This window comes from Lepus europaeus, chromosome X, assembly GCF_033115175.1.
Source record: "Lepus europaeus isolate LE1 chromosome X, mLepTim1.pri, whole genome shotgun sequence".
NCBI classification, from domain to species: Eukaryota; Metazoa; Chordata; class Mammalia; order Lagomorpha; family Leporidae; genus Lepus; species Lepus europaeus.
Genome location: NC_084850.1, coordinates 101921964 through 101944509, shown reverse-complemented (window position 1 = coordinate 101944509; position 22546 = coordinate 101921964). Strand labels below are relative to the sequence as shown.

The window sequence follows — 22546 nt, the reverse complement described above, 5'->3', positions numbered from 1 at the left end:
TCTGGCCCCTTTCCAGCCCCTGACACCTGCTTGGGATACTCCAAAGTCCAGACACAGGTGGGGATCAGAGTTCCAGGTGAATGCAAACATTCAGTGGAACACTCAAGTGTCCTGTTGACCCAAATCTGCTTCTAAAAGGTCCCAATCTTTGGTGAAGAAAAGGACCACAATTCTTCCCCATCAGACTACTACCAATATGAATCCAGGTGTCCTCTGGAGCATTCTAGGTCACCAAGCATGGGCTCTGGAGCCTCTATGGTCCTGTCTCAAAGCCCTTTGCATGCCTGAGAGATTCTCCCAGGGCCCAAGATATGTCCCAGATCCAGATGGGAGATGAGTATGCAGTAGTGATCTGCTTGAACAGGCCAGGCCCACCGTGGCAGCAGTTTCTATGTTACCACTGGCACCTTGGTTATATCTAGGACGGTCTGGACCCTGTCCACCAAAAAGTGCAAATGGCGGCCTTTGCTGATTTGTGCAAGTGTAGGGGAGGGGCCAGGCTCTGCTTTGGCTCTGGTGACTCTGTCACTAGGTCCTCAGCTGCTTGTGAGCCTCTGGAAGCTCCTGACAGTTCCCCCAACCCCAGTATCCACTCCCTGCACTCTTAAGCTCTTTTCTGCCTTCAGGGCCCATTTGCTGAGCCCTCAGCTCATCTGAGCCCTGGGAGGAAGTTGAACTGGGAGGTGGCAGGGAATTCAGCATGCAGACCATTCTCTGGCCAGCATGTGCACCCTTTGGGAGGTCCCTGAACCAACAGCAGCCAGTGCAGCATGGATGGAGCCGACCAATTCGTCAAGGTACATAGAGTCCACAACGGCGTGCAGAAGGCTACTTCCCCTAGGGCCTTGGCATGAGCTCCTGGCAGGTTCTGTAGCCCTGGGATCACTGTGTCCGCTTATCATTCTTCTAGAAAATCCATTAGGGGGAGTAAACTGAGCATCCCCTAACCCCAGCATTCAGTGGATCTGTGTATGAACCTCTGGGAGAGAGTCAGTGACAGCTGAGAGCAAGCATGTGGGCATCACAGCTGCACGAGGTGTGCAGCTCAGTGAGTAGCCTGGGGACTGGCCCTTCTCTCAACTGAGCTTCAGTCCTTCTTCCTAAAAAATGGGCATCTGGGGGCTGGCGCTGTGGCGCAGCGGGTTAACACCCTGGCCTGAAGCACCAGCATCCCATATGGGCGCTGGTTCTAGTCCTGGCTGCTCACTTCTGACCCAGCTCTCTGCTATGGCCTGGGAAAGCAGCAGAAGATGGCCCAACTCCTTGGGCCCCTGCACCCACATGGGAGACCCAGAGGAAGATCCTGGCTCCTGGCTTCGGATCAGCGCAGCTCCAGCCATTGCGGCCAATGAAGGAATGGGCCATTGGATGGAAGACCTCTCTCTCTTTCTCTCTCTGCCTCTTCTTCTCTCTCTGTGTAACTCTGACTTTCAAATAAATAAATCTTTTTTTAAAAGTAGGCATCATAGCCCCCCTGCAGAATCCTTCAGAAGGTTGCTGAGGTTGGAGGATTTCTAGGCTGGCTGGCCCATGGGCATTTCTCAGGTGAGAACACACGAGACTCTCATAACAATAACTTCCTGAGCAATCTGGAGCCAGGACTCAATCCAGGTATGCCACCCAGGTGGCAGAAACCCAACCACCTGAGCCATCACCACTGCTTCCCACAGTCTGCATTAGCAGGAAGCTGGAGTCAGGAGCCAGTCCTGAGACTCGAACTCAGGCAGTCAGTATGGGATGCAGGCAACTCAACCGGCGTTTTCACAACCAGGCCAAGCACCGGCCCCGTAAGTTAGTGTGCTTTTCATTCCCGTGCAGGAGCCGAGGTGCAGAAAGGTGCTATGACTTCCCCAGGACACACAGCTAGGACATGGCAGGGCCAGGATTTGAATGCACATGACCTGGCTCCAGAGCTCATGGTCTTAACCAGCACACCACACTGCCTGTCTAGGAATTCAGTACCTGTTAGAAATATTGCTCAGTGAACCAGTAGATGGGAGCTCTCTGTGTCTCTCAAATAAATGAATAAATAATATATATTTTTAAAATATGCCTAACGCATAAGCACAATGTACACATTAAATAAGGTTGTACATGGAAACTTCCAAGTAGTAGTTATGGCAAAATAATTTTAATTTATAACTTTAGTAGTGATACTCTTACCACTCATGACTATTTACAATATTTCAAATAATATTTGATATTAAGCATAAAACATAATACTGTACATATTGTATCTTATGAGCAATAATTTGATGCAGCCTGGAAACCTCGTTTTTCTACAAAATGTATTTTTGATTGAAAAAAATTATCTATTTTCACATTATTTGAGAGACACAGAAAGAGACAGAGAGAGAGAGAGATCTTCCATTTACTCGTTCATTCCCCAAATGGCCGCAACAGCTGGGGCTGGGCCAGGCCAAAGTCAGGAGCCAGGAACTCCATCCTGGTCTCCTGCAAGGACCAGGAACCCAGGTTCGTGGGCTATCTTACATTGCCTTCAGAGGGTATGCATTAGCAGGAAGTTGGATGGGAAAAAGAGGATCCAAGACTGGAACCAGGCATTCCAATATGGAGCGTGGGTTTCCTAGGCAGCCCTTCGAAACGTTAGTTTAAGATGAACATGATCATCTCTGCCAGGGCTGAGCTGCTCTATAGGGCTGTTACAAATACTTAATAAACTCACTTGTGATGTTTTTCTTGGTAGTGGGAAGCATGTACACTGCTTTAGAGTGTGTCAATCTCTGCACTGACAAAGGCTTCCGAGGGAACCCCCGCCCCCATGATAACATTCCCCCCCATGAAGTCCTCACTGGGGACTAATCCTTGCCTTTGGAAATCTACTGTTGCCACGACTACACATGCCGCATCCCAAGCCCTTGGCAAGTCCTTCCTTTGATAGGTCCTCTCTCCCCACTGTGACAAATCCTCTTTTTCAGAACTGCCTCGCTAAGAAACATCTTATTCATAAATATTCCAGCACCATCTCCCCATGCATCACTCCCAGCGACAAATTTCTCCATTCACAAACACACAGCAGCAATCTATTGCCTGCTGATGGAGCCCAGCAACAAAATCTCTCTTCATAACTCCCCATCCATTGATATACCCCCAGTTGACAAATCTCTCTAATCATAAAGTTTTCCATGATAGAATTCTCATTGAAAACCTCCCATTCATACATCAAGATGGCATGTGGGGGGCTGGCGCTGTGGCGTAGCAGGTAAAGCCACTGCCTGCAGTGCCGACATCCCATATGGGTGCTGGTTTGAGACCCAGCTGCTCCACTTCTGATCCAGCTCTCTTCTATGGCCTGAGAAAGCAGTGGAAGATGGCCCAAGTGCTTGGGCCCCTGCACCTACATGGGAGACCTGGAGGAAGCTCCTGGCTCCTGGCTTCAGATCGGCACAGCTTCGGCTGTTGCAGCCAACTGGGGAGTGAACCATCAGATGGAAGACCTCTCTCTCTCTCTCTCTGCCTCTCCTTTTTCTCTCTGTGTAACTCTGACTTTCAAATAAATAAATAAATCTTTTAAAAAAATACATCTTAAAAAAAGATGGTATATGGGCACGCACCCACTGTCCATTAGGAATGACACTGACGAGCCCCCTTGTCAAATCTTGCCATTCAGAAATACTTACCCTTGATATCCATATACCTCACTTAAAGCCTGTTCAGAAATCTTTCCATTCATAGAAACCATACACCCATGTATTCTCTATTGATTGAACTCCACTGACACATTTCTGCATCCTTAGATATTTACAGTTGGAAAATCCCCCTGCCAGCTAGAACAGCTCCCAAGCGATTACCCCATGTGATGAATCATCCTTCTCTTCCAGCTAATGACAGGTGGAAAGGTTGATTTGCATAACAGTAGCCCTTTGTTTTTATTAATAGTGACTGACACATCTCACCATCCAGCTCTGGACACTCCTATGCCAGTAATGGTGAAATCTGAGGATCATCCACAGTTACCCTGTAGAGCCCTCTGAGAAAGGAATGGATTAGGGTACAAAGTTCTCTCTGGCTGTCGGCGGGGTGGGGGTGGGGGGTGAAACGAGTTTGGAGAAGACTGGTTGAAAGTCTAAGAAGCGGGTAGAGGTCCAGATAAGTCCCCCAACTCCCACAGTCCTGCTCCAGTAGAAGGCCAGAGGTACGAGCTCTTGAAAGAGCAGAATGGAAGAGTCTCATTCGTATGGGCAGGGATATCCACGCTGTACCCAACTCTGCTCTGGCTGGAAGCACTGAGACCCAAAAACTCCTGAAGTCATACCAAGACCCCAGCCCATCGCTTCACCAATGCTCCCCAGACCATGTCCCTCTTCCTTTCGCCCCTTCAAGACTCTCCTCAAGGTTCCTAATAGGGCCCTGGATATCTGGTTCATTAGCAGTACCTGAGAGTAAGGAGCAACAACACCCTTAGGTGTCCATACACTCACCAAGTGCAAGTGTGCTGACATGCACAAGGGGAGGCTCCCCTTTGGCAATTCCTCACAGCAGGCATCCAAGCTGTCCCCACCCTGTGTGAGCTGCTCAGCCTCAGGCCTCCGAGTGTAGCATCCCTGGCACAGTGTCTGCAGCCCCAGGGCCTCCTCTCATCCGAGTCCCGCCACACCCCCTCCCCTCCCCCAGCGCAGGACACTGTGCTCCTGATTTCAGCCCACCACAGCATATTCTGCCCTCAACCAGCCACTTAGCGATTACGGCATGTCCCAGCCAAAAGACAGCTGTTTGCATTTTAATGGCCCTGAAGGCCTGGCCTTGGCCTCCCTGGCAGGCTCTTTGAAGGATGGGACGCTCCACTTCACGAGATGCAGGGGTATATTCTTGGAAGGAGCACAGATAGGGCTTCCTGAATTGGAACAGGAAAGGACAGCACCGGGCCCTGAGCGGTCCCCAGGCTCCAACTCGCCCCTGCCCCCTCTGCTCCCTGCTCCCCTTTGCTGTGCCCTATCTCCTCTTCCTAGTCCCTGCTCTCTTTCCTTGTTCCCTATTTCCTGTCCCTACCCCTTCCCCAAGCTCCGTCCTCCCACCCCCTGCTCTTGCTCAGGCTCCCTGCCCCGACCCCCGCCAACTCCGCGCTGTTGCCTCGCTCATTTTGCTCCGTGCTCAGTGTCCCTGGGCCCTGGCCCCACTGCCCGAAGGAGTGATACGCCTCATCCACCCCGTGCCTGCCTCCCACAGAGCCACTCATCTCAACGCCAACCTTGCACAGGGTCTACAAAATGACCCATACTTCTCGGAGCATTGGCAAGAACACGAAGGCATGAACCTGGCTTCCTTCCCAGGTGGCCTGATGGCTGCTATTGAATCTTCACGTGGGACAGCCTCCTGTCTTGGATCCAGACTTCAGCTCGGCCCCAGGGAACTGGTCACTCCCCACCTTCCTCAGACTTGCACACCTCCCTTTGCCCATCCACCTGGCTCTCCGCCACCTCAAACCGTCAACTTTTAAATATATGGGAGTCCCGATCAGTCTCTTTTTCTCAATCTGTTGCAGGTGACAGGAGTGTGTGCCCTTTGGAAAATTCAATGAGCTGTACCCTTTTGTAAACTTGTTAGATCATAGTAAAATTAGCCCCCCCCAAGAAAGTCCTCATCCTAGTGACACGTCTTCCCTGACGCTTCCTCCACTCCTCGCTCACGCCTCCCCTCTCTCTTCACACAATTCCCACATCCATGTCGCTGATGATTCTCCCCTCAAAGCACCCTTTCCTTCTTCAGTCCAAGGCAGTGGGGGTGCAGGAGCCTTGAGGTTGAGCTCCACATGTCATGCCATGAGCCCTCCATAAATATCTGCTGCCCCATAAGTCGCTTGAACGCAGGTGGCAAGGGAGGGGAACTCCGTATTGCCCCCTGCAGCCCCCTCCCTAGATCTGCAGGGCCAGGCTGATGTGGACAGACCACCAGGAGACTTTTCAGACACTTTTGTGCTAAGCAGTCCTCAGAGGACTGCTGGTAGCCCACAAGCTGCATGGGCCTGAGTCCCAACATGTTTTTCCCACAAGATGGAGGCTAAGCAACTTTGCCATCACAACTTCAAATATAGGATGGAAAGACTTCTGCTTGGGGCCGGCGCTGTGGCACAGTGGGTTAAAGCCCTGGCCTGAAGTGCCAGCATCCCATATGGGCGTCAGTTCAAGACCCGGCTGTTCCACTTCCGATCCAGGTGTCTACTATGGCCTGGGAAAGCAGTGGAGGATGGCCCAAGTGCTTGGGCCCCTGCACCCATGTGGGAGACCCAGAAGAAGCTCCTGGCTCCTGGTTTCAGATCAGCGCAGCTCCAGCCATTGCAGCCAATTGGGGAGTGAACCATCAGATGGAAGATCTCTCTCTCTCTGCCTCTCCTCTCTCTGTGTAACTCTGACTTTCAAATAAATAAATAAATCTTAAAAAAAAAGGATGGAAAGACTTCTGCTCATCCAAGGCTAGTTTTTGTCCCTCCATGCTGCACAGCAGGGTAGGGGACAAGGACAAAGTGGGTGGAAGGCTGGCCAGCGGGGAGTCCAGTGCCTCTGCTGCCCTATCTCCATTACCCCCCATTCACTCTGCCTTCTTGCCAGTCTTAGAACACCTGTTCTTTCAGCCCTTGATTTAAAAAATAGCTTTTACACAGCTACAGAACAGCCAGGAGCTGTGAGTAACCTACCAGATAGCAGAAATCAATGCACGAATGTAATTATTAAGACAGTGTGGCGTTGGCACAGGTGTAGAAAAAGTGATCAATAGAATAGAACAGAATTCAGAACTTGCCCCATGTACATATGGCATTTACATATGACAGAAGTGGTAGTCTAGATCAGTGGGTGGGAATGGGTTACCCATAAGGAAGAAGATGAACTTACTATGGCTTGGATATGGCTTGAGTGTGTCCCTCAAAGGTTAACATGTTCAGGTGGTTAAATTTTTCTGAGGTGAGGCCTAGTGGAAGGTAGCTATGACTCTGGGGGTGTGATCTTTTGGAAGGAGATTAGATAGTTCTTGCATGAGCCTGGGAGAGCAGGTTGTTATAAAAGAGTGCCCCTTGGGGTGAGAGTTTGTCCATAGCAGAGTACATGGGTTCAAGTCCCAGCTCTGACTCCTGATTCCAGCTTCCTGCTAATGCAGATCCTGGGAGGCAGCAGGTGATGGCTCAAGTACTTGGGCCCCTGCCACCTACATAGGAGATCTTGAGTTCCCCTCTCCTGGCTTTGGCTGAGCCTTGGCTGTTGAGGGCATTTGGACAATGAACCAGTGGATGGGAGCTCTAGTTCTTTCTCTTCTCTTCTGTGTAAATATCAAATAAATAAATATTTTGCTTTTAAAAAGGAGTGAACTTGGGCCCTGAATCCCTCTGGTGTCCTGTCTTACCATGTGATCTCTCCCTCTCACGCATGCTCCCACCATGATGTCATCCATCATGTTCTGATATGGCCAGAAAGCCCTAACCAGAGCCAAGCAGATACGGGTGCCACCTTTTCAAATCTCCAGGGCTGGAACTGGTGTCGTGGTGTAGTGGGTAAAGCCCCTACTTGTGATGCCAACACCCCATATGGGCACAGGTTCAAGTCCCAGCTGCTCCATTTCCGATCTGGCTTCCTGCTAATGGCTTAAGAAAACCAGCAGAAGATGGCCCAAGTGCTTGGGCCCCTGTGACCCATGTAGTAGATGTGGATAAAGCTCCTGGCTCCTGGCTTCAGATTGGCCAGTTCTTGTTGTTTCGGCCATTTGAGGAGTGAACCAGAGTATGGAAGACCTCTCTCTCTGTCTCTCCCTCTCTCTCTGTAACTCTACTTTTCAAATAATAAACCTTAAAAAAATAAAGTAAATAGTGTTGGCTCTTCCATTATATAGCTACCTGATTATTTATGTATTTGAAAATTACTGATTTCTGTATATTAACTGTATATTCTACAATGTTACTGAGCTTACTTTATTTTCTGAATTAGTTTTATTATTATTAATTTTGGAGAATTTCCAGATATATTATCATGTAACCTATAGAGATATTTTTAAACCAAATCAATGCATCATCACACATATAATTGTTTTTCCAAGTCTAATAAAATCAGTTCAATGTTTTCAGTACAACACGAAAAAGGAATGGAGATACTGGGCACTTTGCCTTGTTCATGACTGTAGTGGAAATGCCACCAGTGGTGTCCCATCAAGATGATAATTTTAGGGTTCAGGGATACAGATTTTGTCATGTCAAGGAGGCATCCATTTCTGCCTCTGAATGCTTTTATCTAAATGGGTATTGAATTTTGTCAAAGGTTTTTAAAAATCTATGGAAATAATTTTACAATTTTCTCATCAGATATATTAATAACATTGTATTTCATTAATGATTACTTAGAATGAGCCATTCTTGCATTCTCAGAAACTTCCCCAAACATGCTACAGCATATTTTTTCTTTTTCTTTTTTTAAGGATTTAGTTATTTATTTGAGAGACATAGTTACAGAGAGGCAGAGGCAGAGACACAGAGAGAGAGGTCTTCCAACTGCTGGTTCACTCCCCAAATGGCCACAATGGCCAGAACTGGGCCAATCTGAAGCCAGGAACCAGGAGCTTCTTCCAGGTCTCCCACGTGGGTGCAGGGGCCTAAGGACTTGGGCCATCTTCCACTGCTTTCCCAGGCCATAGCAGAGAGCTGGATTGGAAGTGGAGCAGCTGGGGCTCGAACTGGCGCCCATATAGGGTGCCAGCACTGCAGGCGGCAGCTTTACCCACTACAACACAGCGCCAGCCCCAGTATATTATTTTCTTAATGTGGTTTTGAATTTGCTAATATTTTATCTAGGATTTCTGCACTGATATGCATAAGTGAAACTAGTCCATGCTTTTCTTTTTGTGTCATCAATGTTAAAATTGCTTTAGAAAAACAACATGGAGGGAGTGGGAACTTGTTATAGTGCTTGGGATTCCCACATCTCGTATGACAGTGCCTGAGTTCAAGCCCTGGGAGGCAGCAAGTGATGGATCAAGTACTTGGATCCCTGCCACCCACATAGGAGACCTGGATTGCGTTCCCAGCTCTCTTTCTGCCCTTCAAATAAATGATAACAATAATCATAAGAGAACAAGTTATTAAAAAAGGAAAAAAAGACGGTGGAAATTTCTTATTATTTTCTATTCTTTGGAGCAATTTATGTGGCACTGGGAATAACTGGTCTCAAATAGTTCAGCAGAAAGTCCCCTGTAAAATCATTGGGTCCCAGTGCAATTTATGGGGTACTTCCTTAGTAATATTTTCTATTTCTTTTATGGAAATTGCTCTGTTAAGCTCTAAGGGGGTCTACTTTGGCATACCGTGTTTCCCTAGGAAATTATCTATTTAATTTAGGTGTTTAATTTTATTTGTGTATGCTTTTTTATATTTTAATATTTGTACCCAAGCTAAATGCCTTAAGTCAACATGCATAGGGGAAAAACACAAATTTAATAAAAGAAAAATAAGCTATATTTGAAGTAAAATAAATTACATAATTATGATGAGAAGTAAAACGAACTAACTCAGTAATTTTAGAATCCAGTACTTTGCATACCCTCAGTCTAAAGACATAAAAAAGAGAAAACAAAGGATTTGCTTTTCACAGTGGTATGGGTGTTTCAATTCCAAAAACAAAATACTTTCTGTGTGCTGCAGAGTTGGATACATGAGTGAAAATGAGTGAATGCATTAACGATGCTGGGGACTAGAGGAAAGCAATGGAAGTGAAGAATGGAGGAAAGTTAGAATGAGTCCTGTGACATGGAGGTAGGAGATCAAGACAGTGACTGAGTAAGATGCTCCAGTGATCATCTTCTCAACAGAGGTACCAATTTGAACAGCTATTCACCTTATAAGAGCTGAGGAGTCCTGGGTTTTGTGTAGCAATAATAAGAAAACATGCAGGGACTGGTGGTGTGGCACAGTGGGTTACGCTGCTGCCTGTGACACTGGCATCCCATATGGGCTCCAGTTCAAGTCCCATCTGCTCCACTTCTAATCTGGATTCCTGCTAATTCACCTGGGAAAGCAGCAGATGGCCCAAGTCCTTGGGCCCCTGCACCCACGTGGGAGACCCAGAGGAAGCTCCTGGCTCCTGGCTTCGGCCAGGACCAGCCCTGGCTGTTGCAGCAGAGGGAAGACCTCTCTCTCTCTCTCTCTCTCTCTCTCTCTCTCTCTCTCTCTCCCTGTCTCTCTCTCTCTCTCTCCCTGTCTCTCTCTCTTACTGTGCCTTTCAAAGAGAAACCTGGAGCTGGCACTGCAGGGATTCAAGAGACCCCTTCAGGACTTGGGGCTGGTGCTCCCAGCAATCCAGCCCCTGTGACCTGACAGCCATCCCCCTGTGACCATTGTCTCACACTGTGGGCTGTCACGGAGACTCATGGACCCTGTTGGGATTTAGAAGGTAACCTCAGGCTCCCACTGGCACTCCTATTGGTTATACGGGAAGAAGATATAGGAAAAATACACTAGCTCATCCAACCAGAACTATTGCCAAACTAAGCTACCAAACTGACACTTGAAGGCACACCTTCAGGAAAAAGCTTTTCACCACAAAAGCCGCTCTGTATGAGTGACAGAGACAACTGGTGGGTCAGATGTGCAAATAACATAGAAAGCATAAGAAAGCAAGGAAATGTGATGCTCCTGAAGGAACAAAATAATGCATTCGTGACAGGCTGAAATGCCTGATAAGAAATTCAAAAGAATGCTTATAAGGACAAAATCAGAACAATGCACAATATGAATGAGAAATTCAGCAGAGATAGTATCTTGAAAAAGAGACAGGGCTGGCGCTGTGGCATAGTGGGTAAAGCCACCGCCTGCAGTATCAGCATCCCATATGGACGCCGGTTCAAGTCCCAGCTGCTCCCATTTCTGATCCAGCTCTCTGCTGTGGCCTGGGAAAGCAGTGGAAGATGGTCCAAGTCCCTAGGCCCCTGCACCTGTGTGGAGAGATCCAGAGGGAGCTCCTGGCTCCTGGTTTCAGATCAGCCCAGTTCCTTGGGAGTGAACCAGCAGATGGAAGACCTCTCTCTGTGTCTCTACCTGTCCCTGTAACTCTGTCTTTCAAATAAATAAAATAAATCTTTTTTTTGACAGGCAGAGTGGACAGTGAGAGAGAGAGAGACAGAGAGAAAGGTCTTCCTTTGCCGTTGGTTCACCCTCCAATGGCCGCCGCGGCCGGTGCACTGTGCTGATCCGATGGCAGGAGCCAGGTGCTTCTCCTGGTCTCCCATGCGGGTGCAGGGCCCAAGGACTTGGGCCATCCTCCACTGCACTCCCTGGCCACAGCAGAGAGCTGGCCTGGAAGAGGGGCAACTGGGACAGAATCTGGCGCCCCGACCGGGACTAGAACCCGGTGTGCTGGCGCCACTAGGCAGAGGATTAGCCTATTGAGCTGCGGCGCCGGCCTTAAATAAAATAAATCTTTAAAAAAATGTATATGCTCTCAGTGATGAAGCACCTAATTTTATAAAACAAACCATTAGATTTAAAGGGAGAGATAAGCTCCAATACAATAACATTGGGGGGATTTCAATTCCCCACTGCTATCGATGGACAGATCATTCAGACAAAAATTAACGAAGAGACATAAGGGTTAGACTATACTATAGACCAAATGAACCTAATAGAACATTCCATTCAATAGCTAAAGAATACATCTCTTCATAAGCATATGGAACATTCTTTAAGATAGACATACTTTATGCCACAAAATAAGCCTCATCAAATTAAAAAATAAAATCATATCAAGTACCTTTCATGATCATAATGGAATAAAACTAGAAACAAACAAGAAAAACTTTAGAAATTATACAAATACATAGTGATTGAACAACATGCTTCTGAATAAATCATGAGTCATTCAAGAAATTAAAAGGGGAATTTTAAAATTCCTTGAAACAAGTGAAAATGGAAATGTAACACACCAAAACTTTTGGTATACAGCCATAGCAGTATTAAGAGCAAAGTTTATAACAGTAAATATCTACATCAAAAAAAGCAAATAAACAACCTAATGATGTATATCAGGGACTTGAAAAAACAAGAATAAACCATATCCAGAGTTAATAGAAATAACAATAAGAATAGAAACTAAATAAATAATGCAAATATCAAATGAAGAGTCAGTTTTTTACAAAAGACAAAATCTATAAATCTTCAGTGAGACTAACAAAAAAAAGTGATGACTCAAATAAATCAAATCAGAGATTTTAAAAAAAGATATTACTACTGATACCACAGAACTACAATGGATCCTTAGGGATTATTATGAAAAACTATACAACAACAAATTAGAAAATCCAGAAGAAAAGGACAAACTTCTGGACACATATCTTACCAAAACTGAACCATGAAGACACAGAAAACTTGAATGAACCAATAATGAGTAATGAGATTGAATCAGTAATCCAAACCTACCAAAACAGAAAAGCCCAGGACTGGATGGCTTCACTGCTGAATTCTACCGAACTTTAAAAAATGTATGTATGCATGTATGTATGTACATGAAAGGCAGAGTTAGAGAGAGAGAGAGAGGCAGAGAGATAGATTTTCCATCCACTGGTTCACTCCCTAAATGCCCACAGGAGCTGGGGTGAGGCCTGGCTGAAGCCAGGAGTCCAAAATTCTATCAAGACCTTCCACTTGCATGCAGGGTCCCAAGTACTTAAGCCATCACCTGCCATTTCCCAGGATGCACATCAGCAGGAAGCTGAATCAGAAGTGGAGTAGTCGTGACTCAAACAAGGCACTCTGATATAGGAGGCAGGCATCCCAAGTAGTGACTTAACCACTGCAGCAAATGTCCACCCCCTCTATCAAACTTATTCATTTACTCATTTATTTGAGGCTCAGAGTGAGAGACAGAGGAAGATCATATTCCACCCACTGGTTCACTCCCTACATGATCATAATGGTTGGGGCTGGTTCAGGCTGAAGCCATGAGCCTGGATCTCCATCATGGTATCCCATATGAGTGGCAGGGGCCCAGGCACTTAGGTAATTACCAGCTGCCTTCCCAGGCCCATAAGCAGGATTCTGGATGAAAAATGGAGCAGCTGGAACTCAAACCAGTAGTCTGATATGGGATGCCTGTGTCTCAAGGCACAGCTTAACCTGTGCTACAATGCCAGCCCTCTACCAAACTTTTAAGAAAGAATTAACTGGCCAGCGCCATGGCTTAACAGGCTAATCCTCTGCCTTGCAGCGACGGCACACCGGGTTCTAGTCCCAGTTGGGGCGCCGGATTCTATCCCGGTTGCCCCTCTTCCAGGCCAGCTCTCTGCTATGGCCCAGGAGCGCAGTGGAGGATGGCCCAAGTGCTTGGGCCCTGCACCCGCATGGGAGACCAGGAGAAGCACCTGGCTCCTGCCATCGGATCAGCACAGTGCACCGGCCGCGGCGGCCATTGGAGGGTGAACCAACGGCAAAAAGGAAGACCTTTCTCTCTGTCTCTCTCTGTTTCACTATCCACTCTGTCAAAAAAAAAAAAGAATTAACATGAATTATTCTCAAAGTATTCCAAAAAAGTTAAAAGGAAGGAATCCTTTTAAACTCATCCTATAAGGCCAGTATCACCTTGGTTCTAAAACAAGAAAAAAATACAACAAAAAAAGAGAAAACTATATATTAATATCCGTGATGAACATACACACAAAAATTCTCGACAATAGATAAGCAAATCAAATCCAATAACACATCAAAAAGATCATTCACTATGACCAAGTACAATTTATCCCAGGGATGGTTCAATATACACAGATCAATAAATGTAATATATCAACAGAATGAAGAAAAGAAATCACATAAACATCTCAATATACGCAGAAACATATCTGATAAAATTCAACACACATTGATAATAAAAATCCCTGAACTAATTAGGTAAAGAAGAAATATACCTCCACAAAATAAAGACTATATATGACAAACCCACAGTCAACATCACACTGAATGGGGAAAGGTAAAATGTTGAAAGAATTGGCTCTAAGATCTGAATCCAGACAAGGATGTTCATTTTCATCACTGTTATTCAACATAAGTACTGGAGGATTTAGCCAGAGTCATTATGCAAGAGAAAGAAGTAAAAGGCCTTACAAACATGAAGAGAGGAAGTCAATTTATATTTTCAGATGACATGATTCTATGTATAAAAAACTTGAGGACTCCATCAAAAGACTTTTATTACTGGCAAAACAAAGTCAGTAAAGTTGCAGGTGCAAAATCAGTATAGAAAAATAAGTAGCATTTTTATATACCAATAATAAAACTGACAAAAATTATAAGAACAATCCCATTCACAGTAACTACTAAAAATAAAATATCTTGAAATAAACTTAATCAAGGATGTGAAAGACTACTACAGTGAAAACTACAATGCCGTAATGAAAGAAAATGAAGAAGACACATAGAATGGAAAGAACTCCCAGGTCCACAGATTGGAAGAATTAATATTATTAAAATGGCCATTCTACTCAAAGCTATTTACAGAATCAGCATAATCCCCATCAAAATACCAATGATAGTCTTCACAGAACTACAACAAAATCTTAAAATTCACATGGAAGCACATGAGAATGAATAGTCAAAGTAATTTTGAACAAAAAGGACAAAACTGGAGGTACCACAGTGTTCTGATCTCAAGACATACAATAGAGTTACTGTAGCCAAAACAGCACAGTACTGGCATGATAAGAACAGGTATACAGAAGAATAGAACAGAATGGAAATCCTAGAGATGAATCCACACATTTGTAACAAACTGATTCTTGAGGAGACCAATCACCAAAAGCATACACTAGAGAAATGACAATCTCTGCTATGGTTACAGGAAGACTTGTCTCCTTGAAACTCATGCACATGCTTAAACTCTGATGTCTTACTGTAAGTGGTTGGTTTATTAAGGGTGGAGACTTCATCTAACGATGGCATCTCAGAGGTAAGGCCTGTGGGAGGTCTTTGGGTCATGGAGGGCATACTCTCAAGAGGATGGTGTTCTCTCTCTCTCTCTCTCTCTCTCTCTCTCTCTCTCTCTCTACTTTGTTCCATCATATGATCATGCTTCAGCACTCACCATGACCAGCTTCCATTAGACGCCAGATCATGGGGCCACCTCATCTTGCAATCTCCAACTGTGAGCTGAAATAAACCTTTTCATTCCCAAAGAAGCCCCCTCTGGTATTTTAGTTAAAGTAACAAAACGTGGACTAATAGTAAGTCTCTTCAAGAAACAGTGCTGGGAAAACTGGATATTTATATGCAGAACATTGAAACTAAATCTTTACCTTTCACCCTATACAAAGAAATTAACTGAAAATGGATCAAACACGTAAATGTAAATCCTGAAACTATGAAACTATGAGAAGAAAACATAGGGTACACACTTTAGGACCTTGTTATAGGCAATGAGTTTTTGGGTGAAATCCTAAAAGTACAGACAACAAAAGCAAAACTATATGAACAGGATTTTTATCAAACTAAGAAGCTTCTGCACAGCAAAGAGAATGATCAACACTGTGAAGAGATAACAGACAGAATGTGAGAATATATTTGCAAATTATTCATCTGAAAAAGAATGCATAAGGCACTCAGGAAACCCAACAACCAAAAAACTCCAAACAATTCAGTTAAGAAATGGGCTGATTAGACATTTCCTCCAAAGAAGAAATACAAATGGCCAACAAACACATGAACAAATGTTTACTACCACTAGCCAATGGGAAATGTCAATCAAAACTACAATGAGATCTCATCTTACTCCAGTTGAAATGGCTGTTACCAAAAAGATTTAAAAAAAAAACACAATAAAAAATGCTGGTAAGGGCGTGGAAATAAAGGAACTCTTATACATTGTTGGTGGGAATGCAAATGAACACAGCAATTATGGAGAACAGTATGGAGGTTCCTCAAAAAACTAAAAATGGATCTACGCTATGACCCAGCTATCCCACTTCTGGGTATATACCCAAAGGAAATGAAATCAGCATATGAAAGAGTTACTTGCACTCACGTGTTTGTTGTAGCACTATTCACAATTGCAATTATACGAAATCAACCTAGGTAAACAATAATGGATGGATGGATAATGAAAATGTGTCATATATACACAAGGGAAAATTATTGTTATAAAAAAGAATGAAATCCTTACATTTGCATCAAAATGGATGTTTGGAAGATCATTGTTAAACGAAATAAGCTGGATGCAGAAAGACAAATGCTGCAGGTTTTCTCTCATATGTGAAAAAAATTTTTTTGACAGGCAGAGTGGACAGTGAGAGAGAGAGACAGAGAGAAAGGTCTTCCTTTGCCATTGGTTCACCCTCCAATGGCTGCCGCGGCCGGCACGCTGCACTGATCCCAAGACAGGAGCCAGGTGCTTCTCCTGGTCTCCCATGGGGTGTAGGGCCCAAGCACTTGGGCCATCCTCCACTGCACTCCCGGGCCATAGCAGAGAGGTGGCCTGGAAGAGGGGCAACCGGAACAGACTCTGACACCCCGACCGGGACTAGAACCCGGTGTGCCGGCGCCGCAAGGCAGAGGATTAGCCTGTTGAGCCACAGCGCTGGCCCCATATGTGAAAATTTTAAAAAGTAGATTTGGGGGGCCAGCGCTGTGGTAAAGCCTCCACCTGCAATACCGGCATCCCATACAGGCATAGCTTCAAGACCCAACTGCTCCACTTCTGATCCAGCTCTCTGCTATGGCCTGGGAGGGCAGTGGAGGATGGCCCAAGTCCTTGGGCCCCTGCACCCACATGGGAAACCAGGAAGAAGCTCCTGGCTCCTGGCTTCGGATCGGCTCAACTCCGGCCATTGCGACCATTTGGGGAGTGAACAAGCAAATGGAAGACCTCTCTCTCTTTCTCTGCCTCTGTCTCTCTGTAACTCTGCCTTCCAATAAATAAATAATTTTTTAAAAAAAAAAGTAGTTTTGGACTCAGAACAGTGATTACTAGAGGCTGGGAAGGGTTGGGGTAAGATGGATAGAGGGAAGTTAGATAACTGTTACCAAAACATAAAGGTAACAAGTGCTAGGGCCAGTGTTGTTGCATAGTAGGTTAAGCTGCTGCTGCAATGCTGCCAGCATCCCATATGGGCAGTGGTTCGAATTCCGGATGCTCCATTTCTGAAACAGCTCCCTACTAATGTGCCTGGGAAAGCAACGTAGGATAGCCCAAGTCCGTGGACCCCTGCCACCCACGTGGGAGACCAGGATGAAGCTCCTGTGTCTTAGCTTCAACCCCGCTTAGCCCCAGCTGTTGTGGTCATTTGGGGAGTGAACCATCAGATGCAAGATATCTTACTCTCTCTCTCTCTCTGTAACTCTGCCTTTCAAATAAATAAATAATTAACAAGAAAAAAAGAAGTAAGAGGTTCTAGTGTTCCACAGCACAGTGGGGTCACTATAGTGTACAATAATGTGTTATATTCTGTATAAAGAACTAGGAGAAAGGACCTGGTAGGCTCCCAACATAAAGGCAAGCTAAGCAAATGGAAATGTTAATTGCCTGATTTGGTCAGTTTACATGGTATACATGTGTTGAAATATTACATTGTACCCAAATATATAAGCATCACATTAGTAAAAATATAAAAAAAATTAAAAACTGGAGGTAATGTGAACACTATATATATGCATATACTCATATGTTAACTGATACAGACACGCAGATGAAATTTCCTAGATCAAGAGTGCGAGAGCCTAGAAGCAAAGCCATCCCTGTAGCAATGAACACAGTACACCCAGCTCCCATATATTGGCCCTGAAATATCAGGGTGATGGCTGGGAAAGAACAAAATATGCCTGGAGGTGGTGTAAGCAGAAATGCCAGGTAAAAGTCTGTGAAAACCCTCTCTTTCATAAAAGCAATGAGAACACTGGCAACATTTGTCTAAATCAACTTTTGTAGCACACTGGAAATTGATCAAAGGTCTACAGTTTGGAAATAATTTATTCAAGAGATGTGACCGAATCTCAGTGAGGAAAATAAGCTGTATGGGACCTGATGTTTTCCTGTTTCCATTCTCTTCTGCCTCCTTCTGCAACAGCCCTGAAAACTCACAGCACTCCTGGTAAAAACGTGTACGTTAGCGTTAACTAAAAGTTAACGGACATCATGTCTTGGGACTAAACTCATACTAGGCTCCAACAGATCGGACTCAAAATCAAAAATGGAGTCACTCGTAGTAAAGTTCCATGGCACCAAACTGAAACCAATGCTGCCTGACTTTCCAAAAAATCAGGAGACAGCAACCAAATTTCCCAAACAGGCCCATGTCCGCCGCCACGATAATGAAGTTCCCTCTTGTATTCCTTATAACAAAAGGTAACCTGATGTTATGCCATCCACTGCTTTTCTATTAGTCTGTTTCCCTATCCCCACATTACAAGGAAAGTAACTTTGAAATGACCAACTCACTTTTTGGTTTTGTTTCTGCTTCCCTGTCTATAAAACTAACCTCCTGCATTCAGCTCACTGGAATACTTATTCCATTTTATGGAATGAATTGTTGCCTGACTCTAGAATCACCCATACAGCAGTTACGATCTTAAAAGATTTATTGATTTGGAAGACAGACCCACAGAGAGAGGGGGGCAGAAGAGAGCAAGAGCGAGAGTGAGGGAATCTTCCATTAGCTGATTCACTTCCCAAATGGGTCTGGGCCAGGCCAAAGCCAGGAGCAGGAAAATCCATCCAGGTCTCCCACGTGGGTGCAGGAGCACAAGGACTAGGGTCATCTTCTCCTGCCTTCCCAGACACATTAGCAGGGAGCTGGATTGTAAGTGGAGCAGCCAGGAATCAAATCAGTACTCCGAGGTGGGATGCACGTGTAATTCTCTGTGCCTTAAAAGTCAGCCCCAATTAAGATTTTTAAACTATGGCCGGCGCCATGGCTCAATAGGCTAATCCTCCGCCTTGTGGCGCCAGCACACCGGGTTCTAGTCCCAGTCGGGGCGCTGGATTCTGTCCCGGTTGCTCCTCTTCCAGTCCAGCTCTCTGCTGTGACCTGGGAGTGCAGTGGAGGATGGCCCAAGTGCTTGGGCCCTGCACCCGTATGGGAGACCAGAAGCACCTGGCTCCTGGCTTCGGATCAGCGTGGTGCACCAGCCACAGCAGCCATTGGAGGATGAATCAGAGGAAAAAGGAAGACTTTCCTTTCTCTCTCTCTCTCTCACTGTCCACTCTGCCTGTCCAAACAACAACAAAAAAACACTAAAATATTATAATTTAGTATTTGCACACCAACTACCACTGTCCCATTCCAAGAGAACTGTTTGACTTCAGAGCTGTGGAAAAGCCACAAGTAGAAGCTAACTAACATCAAGTTGCAAATAGCCTGCCTTGAGCATTAAAGTCATTCCTTAACACGCACACAGAGACCATCAGTTAAGGCAGGGGGACTTACTGGTTCCAAGCATTTAAAAAACGTCTGTCCGATCATTAGCTGACTACTAAGCTAATGGAGCAGAGGTTTCAGTGGCTATACACGATAAGGAATGCACACTTTACAGAACTAGTTCAGGAAAGCCACTGAAAGAAAAAATGCCACGAAAACACACCTTGGAGAGGGGGTAGAATCTGATTTCCAGAGTTGTTACTTATATTATTATGTCTAGTTTTCAACACAAATTTGTGAGACATGAAAAACCACAAAAATGGATGACCCAAACAGAGAGAGAAATAGCAGTCACTAGACATTACTGCATACTGGAGTGAGCATTTAGCCTAGCAGCTCAAAAGATGCCGGTTAGGATGCCTGTGCCCCACATCAGAATGCCTGAGTTCAACACCCAGCTCTGGTTCCTGGCTCCAGTTTCTGCTAGTGCATCCTCTAGGAGGCAGCGGTGATGGCTCAAAAGTGACTGGGTTCTTGCCACCCATCTGGGAAACCTCCACTGAGTTTGTGGCCCTGGTTTCAGTCCAGTTCCAGCCTCAGCCATTGCAGATTAGGGGTAGGAGTCCTCTCTGCCTCTCAAATAACAAGAAAATTAAGAGAAAAAAAATAGACACTGCCCCTGAGGAAGTCCAGCTGTTGCAGATGTTAGACTTAATAGACCAAGACCATGAATCAGTGAATTTTAATATTTTCAAAGAACTAAAGGAAACCATATCTAAAGAAGTAAAGGAGAATATAAGAACTATGTACTAATATAAAATATTAATAAAAAAAAAACCACCAGAGGGGATCCAGTGTGGCGGCAAGGTGGGCTAAATCACCACCTACAACAACAGCATCCCATACCAGAGCGCTGGTTCCAGGCCTGGCAGCTCCAATACTGATCCAGCTTCCTGATAATGCATCTGGGAAGGCAGTGGAGAGTGGCCCAAATACTTGGGCTCTTGCCATCCACGTGGGAGACCTGGAGAAAGTTCCTGGCTCCTGACTTTGGCTTGGATCAGACCCAGCCCAGCTGCAGTGGCCATTTGAGGATGCTGGTTTCCCACATCAACTACTTGAGTCATCACTTGATGTCTCTAAGAATGTGTTGAGTCCCTGCCACCCAGGAAGGAGACTGAGATGGATTCCTAGTTCCTGGCTTTGGCCTAGCCCAGCCCTGGCTGCTGTGGGTATTTGGGGAGTGAACCAGTTGTTAGAATGTCAGTTTTCCCCCGCCCCCAATAATAATAATAATAATAATAGAAGATAAATTAAAAATTTTAAAAATCCACTAGAGAAATTCAACAGTAGATTAGAATCAGTGAATGTGAAAACAGGTCAGCTGAGGTACAGAAAGAGAAATAGATACAATGAATACAGAATTAGAGGTCTGTGAGACACCATCATGTATATTAACACACACATAATAGCAGTATCAGAAGAAAATATTGGCGAGGAGAGAGAGAGGAGGGAGGGAGGGAGGGAAAAGAATATTTGAAAAATTTGATGAAAAACATTAATCCATGCATTCAAGGAACTAACTGATGTTCAAATAGGATAAAGTCAGTGAAATTTACACCTAGACATACCACACACTTATGAAAGATAAAGACAGAGAACCTTGAAAGCACTAAGATGGAAGAGACTCAGCACCCACAAGGGATCCCCAATAGGATTCATAGGTAACATCTCATTGGAAACCTTAGAAGTAAGAGGACAATGGTATAACACATTCAAAATGCTGAAAGAAAAAGACTGTCAGCAAGCAATTCTATATCCAGAAAAATTATCTCTCGAAACTGAAGGAGATTAAAAAAATGAGATAGTTCACCACTACCACACCTCCCCTACAAGAAATACCAAAGGGAGTCTTTAGGCTTAAACGAAATGACATTAGACAGTAACCTAGTTCTACACAAAGAAATACAGAGCATCAACAAAGCTAACAACACAGGTAAATACAAAATATGGCATAAATGCAATCATTTATTTGTTCCACTTTTCTCCCTCTTCTCTGATTTAAAAGACAACTGTACAAAGTAATAACTATATTTAATTTTCATGCAATATGCAAAGATATAATTTGTATGAAAATACAACACAAAGGAAGGGCATGAATAAAGCTATTGGAGATGAAGCAGTGTGTTTTTTTGTACTGAAACTAATTTGGTATTAGTTCTAGCCAGAGTGCTATAAATGAAATTGTTAACTGTAATTTCCAGAGGAGACCACTAAGAATATTAAAGAAAGATAGACAGAGACAAGAGAATTAAAATGGTACACTTGAAAATATCTATTTAACACAAAAGAAGGCATTAAGGGAGGAATAAAAAAAGACTTAAGTAATATTAAAAAATTAGCAAAATTGTAAGCATAAATTCTACCTTATTAGTAATCATATTAAATGTAAATGAATTAAACGCTGCAATTAAAAGGTAGAGATATGAAGAATGGATGGAAATCATGACTAAACTATATGATGTCCACAAGAGTCACATTTCAGGTTCAAAGACACAAGTAAATTTAAGTAAACAGATAAAAAAATTTACCATGCAAACAGTAACCAAAAGAGAGCTAGAATGGCTATCCTAATAGCAAATAAAATAGATTTTAAAACAGAAATTGTTACTAAAGACATTTTATGGTGATAAAAGGGTCACGCTCTCAAGAAGATATAACAAATAATGAACATATCCACCTCAAAATAAGGTCCCAAAATACATGAAACAAAACAAGCAGAAAAAAGATTTCTGTGGAAAAAATAAAAATATATATTTCAAGCTTAAAAACACTAAACACACACACGCACACACACACAAAACCAAGCAGAACTGGAAGGAGAAATAAAAAATTTAACAACAGTTGGAGACCTCAATTCTCCACTTAAAAATGGGTAAAACCTCTAGATAGTGGATCAACAAGAAAAGCCTTGAACAACACTATAAACTAACTAGATATAATAGACATCTATAGTTCAGTAAGAAAACAAATCTCCATAAATGTAAAAGGACTGACTTGTCAGCAACAAAGGAAATAACCAACAAAATGAAATGGCAGCCTATAGATTGGGGCAAAATATTTTTTGTAAGCCACATATTTGATAAGGGGTTAATATCCAAAATTTATAAAGAAGTCACACAATTCAAAACCAGAAAATGGCAACAGACCTGAATACATTTCTCCA

General features: G+C 44.2%; 1 protein-coding gene across 2 annotated transcripts in view; it reads right to left on the bottom strand.

Annotated features, from left to right (window-relative positions):
* SYN1 (synapsin I) overlaps positions 1–22546 on the bottom strand; it is a 59349-nt gene that overhangs the window by 15042 nt on the left and 21761 nt on the right. The gene's annotated exons all lie outside the window — the stretch shown is intronic.